Below are 18,620 nucleotides of genomic sequence, written 5' to 3'. Positions count from 1 at the left end.
TCCATCCATATGGGATCGGCCCAGAGCAAGGCCCCAAAGCCTGCCACAAGTCTAAAGCATCTTCCAGTGGGAACCCAAGGCAAAGGGTCAGAAACAACCAGACAAGCCCGGAAGGAAAAGAGCAAAATCAACATCAAGATAAAAGCTGCCATTGTCACCTCCCCATGGGTCTCACCCACATCTGTGTCACCCAGTCCACGATCACAAGACAAGCGCAGTTTCTTCACTTGTCTCTAGGCTCCATGCGCCTTTTCCAGGTCTTCCGGCTCCATCCTGCTTCCTTCCTCAGTCTCTTCTGCAGCTTCTCCTCTTCCTGCTCAGCTCCACCCTCCCTTGGGTGGGGCAGGGAACCTCCCCCTTTCCTGGGGACCACCCTGTTACAGAACCAAGCATAAGTATTCTTAGCCATTGCTTTGTCATTTTGTGTGTAACTGCCATTTTAGAATTTCAGGTCTTGCTGTCCCGGGAAAAGACTGCATTCCAGAGTTTGACCCCCACCCCACTCTGGTCTTATCTCAGTCGGCTAGCCACAGAGGAGCCGAGCAATTCAGGCCACTAATAGGGTCAAACTAGCCATAAAATAGAGCTGCATCTTGATGTGACCAATCAGCTCAAAAACTGAAACTCTACACCCACCGTTGTTAGGAAATGCACCTGTGTAACCAATGAATGTTTGCCAACATGATTTAATTTTTAGAGATCTGCTTGTAACCCTATATAAGATCCCTGTTCCCTTTGTTCAGGGCTCCTGACCTCCTCCGTTACATCGGTGCGTGTCACGAGCCCGGACTCGAGCCTGTAATAAACTCCTTTATGATCTTACAGCGGCTGTCTGTGTGTCCTTGGGGGCTGCACTGGTCGACGTTAGGCACAACAGTCCCATAATGGGGCCTTACTGGTGGCGCAGGGGTTGAGCGCTGGGCTGCAAAGCTGCCTGCAGTCTCCTCAGTGCCGGTTCGAACCCTGGCCGATGGCAAGGGTCCCACATGACACGCAGACCTCTCCTGCCTCCTGCTGCTCCCCTCAGCAGTGTACTTCGTCAATCTGCCTGTTCCGTTCCCCGCTCTGGCTCTGGTGGATCTTCTCACCCTCCAGCGCCTCCGACTGTACCCAGTGCTTGTATAAATAAATAAATAAATCCTTTTAAAAAATAGTAAAAATAAACTGTTCCATAATGGAAAGGAAGTGACTGAGAGACCTAAGGGAGTTTCTGAGGAAGGAGAAGCCAGAGAAGGCAAACAAAGAATGAGATGCCCAACCTGATCTTAGTAAGAAAGACTAGGGAAAGGAGGCCTCTTGACAGGAAGAGATGCCAATAGAAAGTTGTTTCCTATAGGATGGGTGGTGTAAAAGCCCTCATTCACCCCCCAAATATTTAGTAAAAGCACTGCTTCTCACTGGAGTGGAATTCTTTTGGGGGGAATGAAGAGGTTTATTCCTGCTTCAGAGTTGATGTAGGTGAAAACACAGACTTTCAATGGAATACCTGTTATATACAATACATGAAAAAAAATTCCATAGTAAGAAAAGGTAGTCATCTTTAAGAGTGAGGTTGCAGGGCCTCCCTGATGGCGCAAATGGTTAAGAACAGCACTATGAAGCAATACGCACGCACTGTAGCACCAGTTCAATCCCAACCAGGGAGATACCCACATGGAGCAGCAGACCTCTGCTACCTCGCCTGCTGCTCCCCTCAGCAGTGTATTTCAGTTAATCTACCTGTTCTGCTCCCCACTCTGTCTCTGGTGAATACACACACACACCCCGCACCTCTGGCCTGTACCCCAGTTCTTGTATGCATAAATAATAAATCTTAAAGAGTGAGCTTGCATTTCATAGAAATTTTAATACTACAAGCACACTTTTATTTATTCCAATGAGCCTCAGATCTCCCTTCATGATACTCTCTTTCAGGATTCCTTCCCTTTCCACTACTTTAGCGCCCCCCCCCATCTTCCACCCCCACTCCACTATTCATTACCTGTTACACAGTTAAAAAGAATTGATTATATGTATCTCTGCTATATTGTAATATCAATGCTAGTTCTGATCTTTGCCTATAATAGGCAATTTATAATGGCACTGAGACAGGGCAAGCTAGGGTTATTAGGCAGTTTTAGGGATAGTGCAGGAGGGGACCTCTGAAGAATTTAGGGAGGCTTCAGAGATAAGGACAACCAAAGAAATATAACCAATTCCATTAGGAAAAACAAACATGCCAGAACCAAGGACAACATTGTTAATGCTGGTCCTGGTTTCCTTCAGGTGGTAAAGGGAGGTGGAGATTGGAGAAATGGAGAGTGGTTTAATTTATGGTCACATTAAAAGGGCAGCTGTTTAACTTCAATGCAGGGATGCCCATCCAGAAGACTGGGCCATAAATTTAAAAATGCAACAAATGGGGAAAGAGAAAGCTGTTAGATAAGGAATGTGAAGATCCTGCACTCAGTAACAAATTAAGTGAGACAGCCGAGAACTAACCAATCACAAAGAAACTGGTGAAGCTTTAGAATAATGAGGGAAAAAAGGTATATATTCCCTAAGACACGACTCTACTTTGGCTTCCTTGCCCCTCCCAGGCCTGGTTCCCTGGCCTGGGAGTCCCACTTTATTTCTGTTCTTTTTCTCCTCAATAAACTTTTTCTTTTTTCTAAACAAACTGCCTCTTCTCGCTTGCTTGCCTGAGCGTCTGCGAAGTTCCTGCTGCGGCTTCGTGAGACACCAACCCGAGGGGGTCTAGCGGCTGGGGCTCAGCGCTGCCCTGCAGCCTGGAATCCATTCCTGGCTGGGAGACTAGGCCTGACAATTCCGGTATCAGCACAATTTATTTACTCATGCAACAAACATTTGTTGCAGATCTGTGATATACCTAATACTCTTCTAGATGCAAAAAGTAGAACAATTCCTAGTTGAATGTATATTCTAACTTAGGAAAGATAGTCAGCAAACAAGATAACTAAAAGAGAATAGAGGATGGTAAATAACTAAAGAGGAAAATAAAGCAGGAAGAGGTATACAGTGGATTTCTGTTCAGGCATTGCAGTTTTAAGTAGGAAAGACAGAGAAGACATCACTAAGGAGGCTATTTGAATACACATCCAAGGAAGAATGAGACATGAGAATGTCTGTGGGGTAGAGAACTTCCTGTAGAGGGAAAGGCACATGCAATTGATGTAGTTTTGCAAAGTCTGGGGTCCTTGGGTTCACTCTGGGAAAGGCTTCACCAGAGCTCCCGTTTCAGCAGCACGTGGTGAGTTTTCCAGACGGGTTTCTCCATGAGACAGAGACGCTAGTTATATTTAAAGACCAGACTTATTAGGGAAAGGAAAAGGGACAAGGTTTCCCGAGAGAGGCCTGCATGGTTGCAGGCAGGCAGCTTTGAGGAGAGCGGCCTCCGCTGAGGGAGGTCAGTGAAGAGAAGTCCCGGCATGGTACAGGTCACAGGCAGGCAGGAGGCTGCTGCCCTGCAGAGGGAGAGAGTGGGTGAAAAGAAGCACCTGCATAGTCACAGGTGGGCAGTGGGAGTGCTGCCCCGAGCCTGTGCAGAGACTGCATTGATATAGTCCTTTTCTCTGTGGAGTGGCCTGTTTGTTGCTGATTTGGGATAACTAGCAAAACCAGGAAGGGACCAGAGATTCCAGGGTGGGCCCAATCTCCATATCTTTACCCTCAGGTCTGTGCTTCACTCCCTAGAGTAGTCTGATCCTGCTTGGGTCTTATGCCCTGTGATAAGGCACTGGTGCCTAAGGGTTTGACCTCTACAGCTGGGTTAATGGCCATATTATTCTCCTCCACCCCCACCTCCTTGTGAGTCAGGTTCTGGTCTTGGGGTGTTAGGGGGAAAGGACCCCGTTTTGTATCGGGGTTGCTCTACAACAGGGGCACCTCCTTTCCAATCTTTCTGTTATTGTCCTCCATCACAATGGCGGAACTGGGAAAGCAAAGGGCATTTTTCTTTCAGAATAAGTCCGTTTGGTGGAATATAATGAACAAAGAAGAGACTATCAAAAAATAAGATCAGAGAGATGAGATGGAGACCAAGACATGCAGAACCTTGTGGGCAGCTATAAGAACTTTAATTTTTTTCTTTGTATGACTATGACATCATCTAGTTTAATTTTAATGGATACTTCTGACCATTTTTAGAATGAAGGGGAGCAAGTAGGAAAGCAGTTACTGTTATAGGACAGGGAGAGGGTCAGCCCAAACCCTGCAAACCTGCCTATTCTAAATGGGTTTTGCCATCCGCCGCATCAACACAAAACATATGACACTTTAATGGGAAGGAACTTTAATAAAACTAGGAAACAATACAGGTAAGGCAAAGAGTTTAGTTTCTAAATGAAGCACCCAAAGTTACCCATCCCCTCGTGGGTAAAAGTCCATCCAAATGGGATTGGCCCAGAACAAGGCCCCAAAGCCTGCTAAAAGTCTAAAGCATCTTCCAGTGGAGACCCACAGAAAAGGGTCACAAACAACCGGACAAGCCCGGAAGGAAAAGAGCAAAATCAACATCAAGATAAAAGCTGCCATTGTCACCTCCCCATGGGTCTCACCCACATCTGTGTCACCCCGTCCACGACCAAAAGACAAGCGCAGCTTCTTCACGTGTCTCTAGGCTCCATGTGCCTCCTCCAGGTCTCCTGGCTCCATCCTGCTTCCTTCCTCAGTCTCTTCTCCAGCTTCTCCTCTTCCTGCTCAGCTCCACCCTCCCTTGGGTGGGGCAGGGAACCTCCCCCTTTCCTGGGGACCACCCTGTTACATTACTACTGTGTTACAGTAATTTAGAAAGAAATAGCGATGGCTTTGACTAGATTGTAAGATGGTGCTCAGAATCTGGTTAGATTTTGAAGGTAGATTTGACAGAATTAGCTAACAAACCAAACCACATGGTGATGGGCATAAGAGAAAAGAGTCAAAAATGACTCCAAGTTTTTTTTTTTTTTTTTTATAGAGGCATGTTTTCTTTCTTTCTTTCTTTCTTTGTTTTTGTTTATACATGCACTGGGTACAGTCAGAAGCGCGGGAGGGTGAGAGAATTCACCAGAGCCAGAGCAGGGAGCAGAGCAGGCAGAAGGACCGAAGTACACTGCTGAGGGGAGCAGCGGGCGGCAGGAGAGGTCTGCGCGCCATGTGGGACCCTCCTCCGGTGGCCGGGGAGCAGCCGGGGATCGAACCGGCGCCGCAGAGGCTGCGGGCAGCTTCGCAACCCAGTGCTCAACCGCTGCGCCACCGGGGAGGCCCGACTCCAAGTGTTTTGATCCAAAAAACTAGAATGTTTTGCCCTTGCTTGAGATAGAGAAGACGGTGGAAGTGATACGTTTGGAAAGGAAGATAAGGAAGCTGTATCTGTACATGTTAAATTTGAAATGCTTATTAGTAGACAGAGACCTGTGGTAGCCAGCATTCAAAAAGGCACCCAATGATCCTTACTTTCAGAGTATCATTTAACAAGGTTGAAAACTAAGCTCCACCCCTTGTCCAGCAGGAAGATTTGGAAGGCTTGAATAAAGAGAAATGATTAGGTTGCTATGGGAACCAGGACAAAAGATTGGTCTTTTTGACCATGAATGTGGAAGCAGGGTCAGGACATGTTCTATGTCAAGGCCCAGGCCAGGCATCCCAGCACTAACTGGCCCAAATCAACCCCTCAGTCATGAAAAGCCTGGGAAACAGGTTGTGAAAAGGAACACCAAATCCTCCTTCACACGGGGACCTATCCTGTCTGGCTCGCTGCTTCTCTCAGCAGTGTATTTCAATAAATCCACATTTTCTGTTCTCCACTCAGTCTCTGATAAATTCTTTTACTTCTGGCCTACACCCCAATTCTTCCTCACAACATTTACCTTATGGATTTACTCCTACCACATTAAATCAAGACTGGCCTATTTTCAGCAGAAAACTGCCAAGATGCTGGTGTATAATTTCTGAGGCTAAATTATAAAAGTCATTGAGCTTCTCTCTTGATCTCTAGGATTGTTTGCCCTATTAAGTAGCCAGCAGTCATGCCACTGGGACACTCAAGCAACCCTATAAAGACCCCACATGCAGAGGAATTGAGGTCTACCAACAAGCACCATCACCTTTATGTGTGAGTAAGCTATCCTAGAAGTGTATTGTCTGGCCCTGTGAAGTACAACCCTGCCGAATACCTGACTGCAACATCTGGGAAGATGATGAGTCAGGACTGCCCAGCTAAGCCATTCCTAAATCCTGAACCACAGAAGGTATGAGTGATAATAAGTGACAATTTCTGTCTCAAGGCACTGCATTTGTTGAATCTGTTGTGTGGAGCAACAGCTATCCAAGTATAGAAATAATTGAAATCTGAAGTTTCAGTGTTTGAAAGTTTGATAGCATTCAGAAAATACATGGATTTCAAAGCTATAAGACTACATGATGGGTAACTTAGAATGTGATTAAAGGTCCAAGAACTTAGACTTGGGGCACTCCAGTATTTAAAAGCTGGGAATATGAGAATCAAAAGACAAAGGCATTAAGGAGGAGACCAGTGAGATAGGAGAAAACAAGGAAGAGAATTAGGGGGAAAAAAAGGAAAAAAAAAGAGTGTTAGGGAATATCTCATTCATTTTAACATAGTTTAAATCTCTATCAGATATTGAGTCACATTCTCTTTCTCGATCTCTTTTATTTTTAAAGATTTATTTATGCATACAAGAACTGGGCTAGAGACCAGAGATGTGGGGGTGTGAGATGATTCACCAGAGACAGAGTGGGGAGCAGATCAGGCATATCTACTGAAATATCCTGCTGAGGGGAGCAGTGGGCAAGACAGGAGAGGTCTGCTGCTCCATATGGGTTTCTCCCTGGCTAGGGATTGAACTCGTGCTGCAGAGGCTGCGGACAGCTTCAGAGGTTGCTTCTTAACCCCTTGCGCCACTAGGGAGGTCCCTCAAACAACTCATTTTAACGCCTAAAGTCAATTTGGGGTTTTGGGCAAGCAAGCGATCACTTTCAGCAGATTTGAAACAGCAGGCTGCTGAGATGTTTCAGATTCCAGCAGGAGGCTGAAAGCAGATTCCAGCAGGAGAGTAGAGGGCGGGCTGGGGCCGGGGTGGGCGGAGCCTCGCCCTCGCCCTGCCAGGCCGCGCTCCGCCCCTCTGCCCCTCGGCCCCAGGTTCCTGCGAATCCCTGGCGGCTCCAGCGGCCCTGGGGACCCTGCGGACCTTGCCTGCCTGGTCTCCACGCTGATCCGACTTCCACCCCCGGGACCCGAACGTGAGTGCTGCCCCCTCCCTGCTTCGGGGTGGGTGTAGCGGGGATCCCGAAACCTATCGATCCTCTGGGGAGGTGGCGAGTCCGGGCGGGCACAATCTGGGCCCGCGGGCTCCGCGCGCCTGTGCCAGCTCGGCCTTGGCGCTGGAAGCGCACCCTGGGCTCGGGTCGGCCCCGCGCGGGATGCCCTGGGGCAGCCCTGCTTAGGAGGTCGGTGGCCCTGCGAGGCCCAAGGCTGGACAACACCTTCGGGAGGAACTAGTTTCGAGCTCATTTCTGGGCCGCAAAGCGCCTCCTGGGCTTGACACTGCTTCACCTGGGCGGGCGGTGTCGGGATCGGCCACCCTTCCCGCGCCCCGGGTGGGGCCTGAGGCCCGGGGAAGGTGACACGCCTCGAAATCGCCGCATCGCCTCGTGGGAGAGGGACTGGATCTCCTCTGTCCAGAGCCACCCCGCGCGCCTCAGAGCTGCTAAGGGTTCCGGGAGAAGCTGCTAGGTGGGGTGGGAAAAGGTGACTTGTGTTTTCGGAGTAAAGCAGCAGTAGTGAGAAGCCTGTGCTAGCAGCTCCTGTTCTGCCTCCAGCTTAACAATTCTTGCGTCTTAATGTTTATGGTCTCTACAGCTAGGGGCATGGAGGAAGTGCAGTCACATTCGTTTTGCTGCCTGAATCTCTGGGTGAAATAGAAAGTCGACACTTAACGTTGCCCTTGATGATGATGATTCGTAATTTTCCCTTGTCCTTGCTGGTATCTTTTTGTCTCTGTCTGTATAACGGATAATCAAATAGAAGGCGGGACAGGATAGAGTATTGCAATTATTGAGAACAGTGTTCTACAAACACTGCTAGGTAATTATTACGCATGCAGCTTATTTTGGACTCAACTCATAATCAGAACTACAAGTGGTATTGTAATTTCTTTCCTACTGGAGGAAACACAGATTGGTTAATTTACCAAATTACACAAGTGGTATTTTTAGGGCTGGAATTCAGGTCTGTGTGACTTCAGAACATAGGCTTAATGTAAAATACATTACTCTTCAGGAAAAGACAGATACCCAGGTTTCAATTCGGCTTTGCCATTTGTTAGCTGTAGGACCTCGTTTAGGTCACTTAACCTCTGTCTGCTTATTTTGGTGAAATGGAGATGTAATAAATAATGCCGTGTCATAGGGTTGTTAGGAAGATTAAATAAGATCAAATTTGTAATATATTCAGCACAGTGTGATACCCAAAGTCACTTTTTGGACTTTGTGAGGATGTTTTATTTTTTTGTGATTCATTTATTTATGCAGACAAGAAATGGGGTACAGGTCAGAGGTGCAAGGGTTAAGAGGATTCACAGGAGGCAGAGTGGGGAACAGAACAGGCGGTGTGACTGAAATACACTGCTGAGGGGAGAAGTGGGTAGGACAGGAGAGGTTTGCTGCACCATGTGGGTCAGCTCCTTGGTCAGGGATCAAACTCATGCTGCAGAGGCTGTGGACAGCTTCACAGTGCTGTGACTTAACCCCTTGCGCCACCAGGGAGGCCCCAACTTTGTGAGAACGTTTTAAAAGGCTGTTGCTTTTGATTGATGAGTTGGAACAATCCTACTCTGGACAGAAAAAATTCAAAGAGGCTAGGATCATACTGAGATTCTCTGGCTGTGAGAGGGCACTGGGTTTCAGATGAAAAGGTGCATGACAAAGCTCTTAATAAAGTCCACTATTCAGGATATCTTCTCTCAGATCTAGCCCTTAAAAAATAGAGAGGGAGTGGAGGTTTAAGAATGGGGGAAACAAAAGGATTCTTTTGCCTTATAAGGTTTGCTAGTGACTGGACACCTCTCCTAATTTTACCTATAACTATGAACACGTTATATCTTTATTTCCACATAAATTTAAGGCAGCCTAAGTATTATACATTTTAAAATTATTTATATCCTCCTTTGTTAGAGTTTTTCTTTTGCATTTTGAAAACTTTCTTTATTCATTGATTTATTATACCAGAGAATATGCCCATTAACAGAACTTGAGAAAGTTGTTGTTGGATGTGAAGTATGATTAAATATTATTTTGACTTTGGAAGAGGTAGAATGAGCTATTACTGCTCATCAAAAGCATGTTCTCTTAGGTGGATTTTCACAAGGATCAATGTCACTCTCCTTAGTGGGACTCGGTAAGTTTGGAGTCCAAACTTGGGCATTCCTTTAATGTACCCACTAAGACCTTTACCCTACACATTGTTCCTTCCTAGCAATATTCCCATCTTGTCCTTACTTATAAAGATTATTAATCAGGTAAAAGTCCAAATAATTAGGTAGGATATTTGATAAAAGACTTATGATAAGGTTGGCTGGGAAGAAGGTTTAAATTAGTATCTAAAAATAAAGTATCATGATTTATTTTACTACATTATTTAAGTCTCTGATATAATAATCAAAAGCAGATATTATATGTACATTTTGATAAGATGAAAGGTACATTTAAGTCAATTATGTTGACTGAAATGTATTAGAAGAAACGGGAGTGTTTTGCTTTTCTTAGAGGATCTTTTTATTCTTTTCAGACATAACAGCCTGTTTGTATGCAATCATAATTTTTAAAAAGATAAAATTCATGTACTGGCAAAATTTACTAACATTTATTAGATGCATATCATCTAATTAATAACATCATATTAATAAATTTTCCCATAAGAAATAGAAGGAAATACTACATATTTATTTTAGTTAATCATTTTCAAAAGACCTCTTAGCAAGCGGGGAAGTATCATGTTTGGTTCCTGTGAAGATTACCAAAGCAACAGTGTGATTGCAAAATGCATTCATTGTCATAAGGCAACTTCACTTTTGCTCCTCTTCCCTGCTTTTTTTTTCTTTACCACTCTCTATATATTTTACTTATCTTTTTTTGTTGCCTTTCTGCAACTGTGTAAACTAACGAGGGGAGGCAGGGATATTTGGTTTATTCATTGTTGATCTAACAGTGTCTGACACATGGTAGGTTATCTATAAATATTTGTTGAACAGGTGTCAAGTGAATGAATAATACTATTAAATTGTTCATGACTGGGAAATAAGGAGTTTGCCAGAAGTTAAAAACGGCTGAAAGGTATGTGCTCAGCAACCATAAAATGATTTTTTCTTAAATCAGAAAATCAGAAGTATTAACATCTCAAGAGATAGACAGTCCTTGCTCAACTCATAAACTTTTAAGCCTTGAGAACGAAGAAGGTATAGTTGTTGCAGTTTTTAAATGGAAGAACTACGGAGGAGCACGTAGGGACCAAATGTGAAATGCCTGTTTTGCCCAATTAAATATTATTGGTACCCAGCTGAGAAGAGAAGGAACAGAGGCATATACTTATGCTAGGGAGAAAGGATGTCCTGAACAATTAGAGGTGAAATGTAGTTGGATATTAGGGCCAGGTAAGAAGTCTTGATGACTGGTCCAACATGTGGGAGATTCTAGAAAGTGGGAAATTATTAATGTGCTCTGAGGGTAATAAGAACACGAGGGACCTCAGTTTCCCCAAGTCTCTGTGTCTTCATATTATTTGCAACCTTGGCCAGTAGCTTTACTGAGACCTTGTAATTTAAAAACTTTTCAACCAAACAACCTGGAATTTTCTGTTAGGAAATGCAGCTCAGGTTTTTATCAAGGCAGTTTTTGGTAAACGATGACTCACTTTATAGTTTCGTCTTACTTAGCCAACTTTGCTAAGATGCATGTTTCATAAAGTAAGGTAGTACTGAGATGCTGTCACAGCTTCTAACACCTCACTCAGTGCAGCTATGATGGGCTGTTCATTTGGTATGTTTGAAAATAGAATCAGTGACATTTCTAAAATGAATATAATTAATCAAAGGATTGGAAAAGTAGTATAACCTGAAATTCTTGTTAAGTAAGCTCTGTAGTCTGCTATAAATCAGAACAGATCAAAGCAGTCTATCTGAGGGATTTTCTAGGGAAGTTAGGAAGGGACATTAGTTTGCTCACTTTGTAGCAATAAGGGCAGGGAAAACTACAATTACCATTTATATTTTTAATAAGAATGATCAAACTTCCTGTTTGTCCCCTTTCACATTGGAAAAAAAAAAAAGCATGCTCTTTTCTCTATGTACGTACTTTTAGGCTTGACCAAATTTTCTGTTCTCATTTCTAGTATTCCATGGCAGGAATTAAAAAAAAAAAGTGTGCCTTGAATACAGGGTACACTCAGTTTACATTATTTTGGGGTGAGTTTTTCACTCTCAGTCTGGACATTAAATGTTGTGTATTCCTGAGAATAAATGTGGCTGCCCTAGGACGGTGCAGCAATGCCTTCTGGAAGCACCTGCGCCCTGCTATCCCATGACAGAGATGTGTGTGTAGAGACTCTCCTATTTAACAAGGAAATAAGACTTTCTTAGCCTTAAGCACTTTACAGTCTAATGGGCTTTCTTAAAGGGAAACTACTGTGATGTAAATTTAAACCATTGTAGTTCTTCCACACCTTTGGCAAGCTACTGTTATTCTGTTTCCTCTTTTTAAAAGAAAGAGTTTGATAGTTCTAGTCTTGTTGTTAACCTTGTAATTTTTAAGGTTGTATTTCTTCATTAATTTGTGTCAGGCTGCATATTATATTTGATAGACCAACTAGAAGAAGAAATTAGCTACAGAATTTTGCTGTTATACTAAGTTAACTATTAGAGGCTCATTGCCCTCGGGCATTCTGACTTGAGGGGTAAAAATCTGGGTCCATGCCCTGACCTTGCCACTTACTAGCTTGTTTATCTTGGGTAAGTTAACTTTTTTTGAAAACGCCCTTTTCTCTCTAATAGAGGCCATGCATTGTTTTGAAAATTACAATGTGTTGAAAATTACCAACATATTCTGGAACTATCCATATGTATGAGTGCTTACTATTTTTTTTAAGATTTATTTTTGTTTACTTATGCACAGTGACTGGTGATAGCTTGATAGCATTGAGACTTTAACCCCTGCGCCACCAGGGAGGCCCTTAATCCTTATTATTATAATCATAGCTATGACATACTGACCTCTTCCCCTATAGTAGTCCTGCCCATTTCTCTAGCATTTTTTGTTAAGGTTCATAAAATATTATTTGGAAGCACTTTGGAAACTAAAAAGCAAAAGTTTTACAGATGTATAGGGTTATTAACTATCTTTGCTTTCTCCCTTGCCTCCCATTCTCCCATCTTCCACTCTCTACCATTAAATTTAAGGGGGTAAATTCCTGCAGCAAGCGTTAATGTGAATTCTCTTATAGTAAAAGTAGAAATAACCTCCAGATTTGTTTTCCAACTCTCAGGGCACCTTGATTGCTTTCTGTTTGTGTCTCACCATTTTATAGTGTTGTGTATTTTATACTTTTGTATCTTTCTACATATACACAGATAGCTAGGTATTTATTTTACTTTAGTTTTGCATATCTCCTCCTCACTTCCCTCACCCACATTTAGAGCACTTAGATATTCCCGTAAATAGTTATTGAGTGAGTGGGTAACCCTAATACAGTTATAACAAGCTCCACACTCTACTACTGCTGTATTTTGCCCATGATCTTTAGCATAGCACTGGGTATGCGGTAGCCTTTTAATATATACTACTCGTTGGTATCTTCAGGTAGTATACTCTTGAGTTTGTGATCATATTAACTTTTCCCCACTTTTTATTTAGAGGGGCACACTGATGACTGCTTGGAGCAATGCCATTTGAGAAATACTACATAGGGTGTGTATTGCTGATGTCACTGAGCCCTATTCCAGCTACCCCAGCTGTGTGCTTTCAGAGGAGGTCATGCAAGATCCAGGCTGGATTAGCAGTTAGTGAATCATGATATTAGATCCAGAAGGAACTTCTGAAAACTTTTTAATGTCAACTAATCTCCTGTGTGGCCAAAGATTGAAATTTGCTAAAGGCATTGATGGGTGGACACTGACTTCTCATTCCAGCTTGTTTGGGCTTGTTTTAGGACAAATAATGTGTCACTGCACTGATCGTGGGCTCCCTTCCCCCACAAATACCAACTAAAGTATGTAGTAGCTCAGGTAAACAAACTCTTGTGAGAGGATTTAGGAAAATTAGTACTTATCTTTAGTTAAGACTGAAGGCTTTGGCAAATTAATTCTGTGTAAATCCCAAAATTCTATTATTCCTAAAAGCTCTTCATAAACAAGGTTGAGAAGAGTATCTTATGTCCTACTATTTAATAATTAGTTACTAATACTGAGATGATTGAGGTGTTTGATTAGTTATAAATAGTAATTCATAAAGCATCTAACATACTGAACATGCTACAAACCCATAATTGTCAACTATTTTTTTTATCGCCATTTTATAGATGAGGGTATTGAGGTTCAGATAGACAATTTGGCAAAGCTAATATACCCAAGTAAATGGTGGGAAAGAAATTTGAAAAAAGCTGATTGCAGTTATTGCTGTTTCTGCTACAAATAACCTGTACCATCTGTTGTTCTTCAAGATGAAAAGGAACAGTAAAACATGGTTCCTGTCTTCTACTCACAGTACATAGAATGGGTGATGGGCCATGTATTGGAGTAATAATAATAATAATGGAAAGACAGTAGAATAAGTGCCATAACCACATTACAGAGGTATCAGCAACAGCTTTATGGACAAAGTGTCATTTGAAGTGCATCTTGAAGAACTTAGATGGTAGCTGCTTAGGCTGGCTGGAGGCAGATGTGAACTGAACCCTGAATTCCAGGTATAGCTAATTGTACTGTATATCAGCGGTGATAAATCATGATGTAGGTGGAGAGAGGATTGTAATGGGAATGCCTACTAGACTATTACAGTAGGCAGGTAGGAGATACAGAAGACCCAAAGTATAGTTGTGACTATGGGGATAGGAAGCTGTGCACCTCCACATGTCAGAGAGATTTAGGGTCATCCTAGGCAGAATCTACATGACAGCTTTGCTGAATAGATTTCTTTTCTTTTCTTTTCTTTTTTTCTTCTGAATAGATTTCTAAGGAGTGGGAAAGATGGGAAAAGAGAAAGCAGACAAGACTGGATTTTCAGCTAGGGTATGGGAGTGACCTTACATTTCAAACATCAGGTTCTCCTTCAGATATTAGGTTTTAATTTTCAATTCTTTTGAAATAATTATCCATGTTATATAGTTCAGCATTGTTTCAGGAATGTTAGGGTGACCAGGAGAATGGTTAAGATGTAGTATATGTGGAGGTCTTTCACATTTCAGATACTAAATGATGAAATCAAATGACTCTCCAGGGCCTCCCTGGTGGCACAAGGGGTTAAGACATAACCTATGAAGCTATCCTCCGCCAGGGAGCAACACACATGGCACAGCAGACCTCTCCTGACTCGCTGCTGCTCCCCTCAGCAGTGTATTTCAATTCATCTGCCTGTTCTGTTCCCCACTCTGTCTCTGGTGAATCCTCTCATCCCCCACACTTCTGGCCTGTACCCCAGTTTTTGTATGCATAAATAAATAAATCTTAAAAAAAAATGACTATCCAGTAACTGATCTATATGGTAGAGAAGCTGTTGCCTCATTCTAGGGGCTTTTTCTGCCTTTTCTTTCAGTCATTCTGCTCTTTAGGATGTAAAATAAGCAAGAATCACTTGTAGTCCTCTGCCTATTCACTTATTCCAACCAGATTTCCTACTTTCCGTAGTCAAGGGGTACAAAACATTTCTTTTCTTTTAAAACGTATTTTATTTATTTATGCATACAAGTGCTGGTGTGTAGGCCAGAGGTGGGGGTAGGGGGTGAGAGAATTCACCAGAGACAAAATAGGGAGCCTAACAGGCTGATGTACTGAAATACACTTCTGAGGGGAGCAGCAGAGCAAGACAGGAGAGGTCTGCTGTGCCATGTGGATCAGCTCCCTGACAGGGATCTAACTCATGCTGCAGAGGCTGTGGATAGCTTCATAGTGCTGACTTAACCCCTTGCTTTACCAGAGAAGCCTAACATTTGTTTTATTTTCTTCCATCATAAAGGATAGCCTGTTGGTCTTTTAAAAATTCTCTGTCATGTACTAGATAATTGCACAAAAAGGAAATGAAAAGAACATCTTCATGGAAGCTATTAACAAGCTTCCAGACCTGAATATTTATGTAATTTCTTCCATTTGCCATTCAGCCATAATGGGTTTCTAGATAAAAATGAGACTGCATTCAGAATTATTTTCAGGAGGGAATGCTGCTAATAGAGGAAATGTGTTTCCTGGCAGCAAAGCACTAATGTAACTGTCAGCAATTTACCAAATAACCGGGTATGCCTGCCTTGTTTTTGTAACTCTTATGCGAGTATTGTTTAGGGGGAAAAATAATGCTCTTCTAATGTGTTGTGTCTCTTGCTCTGAGACTTGCTTCACACATAGATATTATCTATACTCTCTGTTAAATTCTCCTCATCCTTGAAAATTTGAGGGCTTTCTGGCTGCTGGCTGAGAATTCTTTACATGTTATTTCTTGGGAATTTTAGAAGTCCTTGCCTTTTCTGAATCCATCCACAAGGTAATACATTATTATCCTGGATCCTGAAGTCATACAATTTGTAAGACACCATCTTATGCAAAAGAAAATAATACATAGGGGCCTCCCTAGTGGCGCAGGGGTTAAAGTCTCAGTGTTATCAAGCTATTGCCAACCACTGCGGGCCTGAGTTCGATCCCTGGCCAGGGAGCTGACCTACATGGCACAGCAGACCTCTGCTCCCCTGTCTTGGCTGCTGCTCCACTCAGCAGTGTATTTCAGTACATCTGCCTGTTGTGCTCCCCATTCTGTCTCTAGTGAATCTCACCCCCTGCATCCCTGGCCTACACCCCAGTTCTTATATGCATAAATAAATAAATATTAAAAAAAAGAAAAATATACGTATAAAGAGAGAGATGTATACAACTAACATTTAGAAACTCAACATTTTATATAGATTCTGTATTAAATTAGAAAAAAAAGATGCCCAGCACATGCTGGATTTACAAGTTTATTTACAGAATCTCCATTTTTATTGAAGAGGAGATTTAGGGTCAGAAAATTGAAAATTGTGAGGCTGCACAACCAGCTCAGATATAGGATTCAACCCAAGTATGCATTACTCTAAATATTAGCTTGCTTCTCTACTGTTATATTCTGTTGCTATTAATGCAGCGGTGATTCAAATAAGAAATATATGTGGGTTAGAATCATTAGGGAAATCATCATGGAATGGCATAATGAAAATATGAAACATGGATCAGAACCTGGAGTCAAGTACTGTAAAAAAGTTTTAAAAAAACTTGAATACTTTAGTATGTACTAGGTACTTTCAAAATATATTCACTCACTTAGTCCTGAGGTAGGAACAGTTAATTGTTTTCATTTTTGGATGAGGAAACTGGGGGAAACAGATTTAGCCTCTTGCTTGAGTTCACACATTCAATCAGTGGTGGTATCCAGATGAGAACTCACAACAGCCTGATTCCAGAACCTCTGACATAGTCACTGAAGAGGCAGGGCCAAATCAAGGAGGATGCCTTAGGGCTGAGCTTAGTAGATGTGAAAAAACAAAAAGGTAAAATTGTGTGTAGGGGTGGGTGGTGAGGGATGTAGTTTGGGGAGAGCTGTATGCCAAGAAGATATAAAGGTAGACAGTGAGCAGGAGTTGAGAAGCTGGAGGAATGCATCTTGACTTTTTCCTAGATGGGAGGAAGAAGAGGTGCAGAAGAGAATCAGGGATAGAAAATCCAAGGAAAGAGAAATTGAGGATATTCTCAGTTTCCTACAATTCCCTGAGTAATTGTAAATGCTAATATTGATTTGGAGACATCTTGAGGATTGTTAGAGTCATTAACAAAACTGAGGACTTTCCATAAGACAGGATTTATTTATTTTTTAAAGATTTATTTATTTTTGCATACAAGAACTGGGGTACAGGCCAGAGATGCAAGGGGTGAAAGGATTCACCAGAGACAGTGGGGAACAGAACAGGCAGACTGACTGAAATACACTGCTGAGGGGAGCAGCGGGTGAGACAGGAGAGGTCTGCTGCGCCATGTGGGTATCTCCCTGGTCGGCCAGGGATGGAACTCATGCTGCAGAGGCTGTAGATTGCTTCCTAGTGCTGTACTTAACCCCTTGCGCCACCAGGGAGGCACCATGATTTATTTTTTTACATTGTCATAGGGTTCTTCTAATAGTAATCCTTATTGTGTCAGATCTGATTCAGCATTTTGAACAACACAGAAATCCTGCTAAAATATATCAGAATGATGAATGGATGTGTTCCTTTTGTCCGAGATTTTCAGCTTCCTCTCACATTAGAGGGCAAAAGGCATTAAATACCCAACATTCTAAGGTGGTGGCCAGAGGCTCTAGGGGAGGAGATTCCTTTCTACTTCCAGAACCTGCCTTGCTACCTTTAATTTCCAATCTGAGCAGCTGCATGACTTTCAACTGGGGAATGTAGTGCTTGCAGTCCCTTTCTTTCCTGTGTGCAGGGAAGAAAGTAGCCCATCCTCAAACATGCATGTCAACCTTGTCTACACATTAAAATAATTCAAGTTGCTGATGTCCAGGTTGCACCTTAATCCAGTTGAATTTGATCTCTTTGTGTGGGACTCCAGTATCTGTGATTTTGAACACTGTCCAGGTGATGCCAATAAGCAGCCCACCTTGAGAACCCCTATAGAACCCCTGCTGCAATATGTGAATGGGCTGAGGTGGGGAGAGGAAGTCTTTTATTGCCCAGGATAGACTCTGATGAAATTCTTCGAAGACAGCAAATATCTCACTCAGTATCTTGCTAAATAAACAAATTCTGTTGATTCCTTGAATAACATGGTTTGAGCTGCGAGGGCCCCCTTATAGGCAGATGTGTTAGTGTTTTTTTCTATCATCAGGTTCTGTATTCAGATTCAACTAATCCACATTCAACCACCCAGAGATGTGGGTTGGTTGGGTCTACAGATGCACGCAGAACCCAACAGACTGTAAGTTATAGGAATTTTTGATTGTTTGTGGTAGGTGCCCCTAATCCCCCGCCTTTTTCAAGAGTCAACTATAAAAAGTGGAATTAAGCTTGCACCCTTTTTTGTAGCAGGATGCTATATTTACCTTATATATATTTACCTTATATTTACCTTATATATAAATATAAAGGTAGACAGTGATCAGGAGTTGAGAAGCTGGAGGAATGCATCTTGACTTTTTCCCAGATGGGAGGAGGAAGAGGAGTACTAGTAAGGTGCAGAAGAGAATCAGGGATAGAAAATCCACGGAAAGAGAAAGGATCAAGATTGGACTTTTTATGAATAGCAAAATTTATAATAAAGTGAAGAAAATTAATGTCTTATTTGTCATCTTAAAAGCTGCATTTTATTCTCATACAGTAAATGAGTTTCTTCCCAGCAATAGATTAAATC

The 18,620-nt window shown here is 42.5% G+C and overlaps 1 protein-coding gene across 1 annotated transcript in view; it reads left to right on the top strand.

Annotated features, from left to right (window-relative positions):
• Positions 1–7,115: 7,115 nt before the first annotated feature.
• The window catches only part of CPNE3 (copine 3), a 37,284-nt gene continuing 25,779 nt past the window's right edge, over positions 7,116–18,620 (top strand). The window contains exon 1 of the mRNA XM_037504415.2: positions 7,116–7,239. The gene's annotated coding sequence lies outside the window, so the exon portion shown is untranslated. The remainder of the gene's footprint in view (positions 7,240–18,620) is intronic.

This window comes from Talpa occidentalis, unplaced genomic scaffold, assembly GCF_014898055.3.
Source record: "Talpa occidentalis isolate TD23 unplaced genomic scaffold, MPIMG_talOcc4v2.1, whole genome shotgun sequence".
Classification (NCBI taxonomy): Eukaryota; Metazoa; Chordata; class Mammalia; order Eulipotyphla; family Talpidae; genus Talpa; species Talpa occidentalis.
This window is presented reverse-complemented; position numbering and strand designations above follow the sequence as displayed.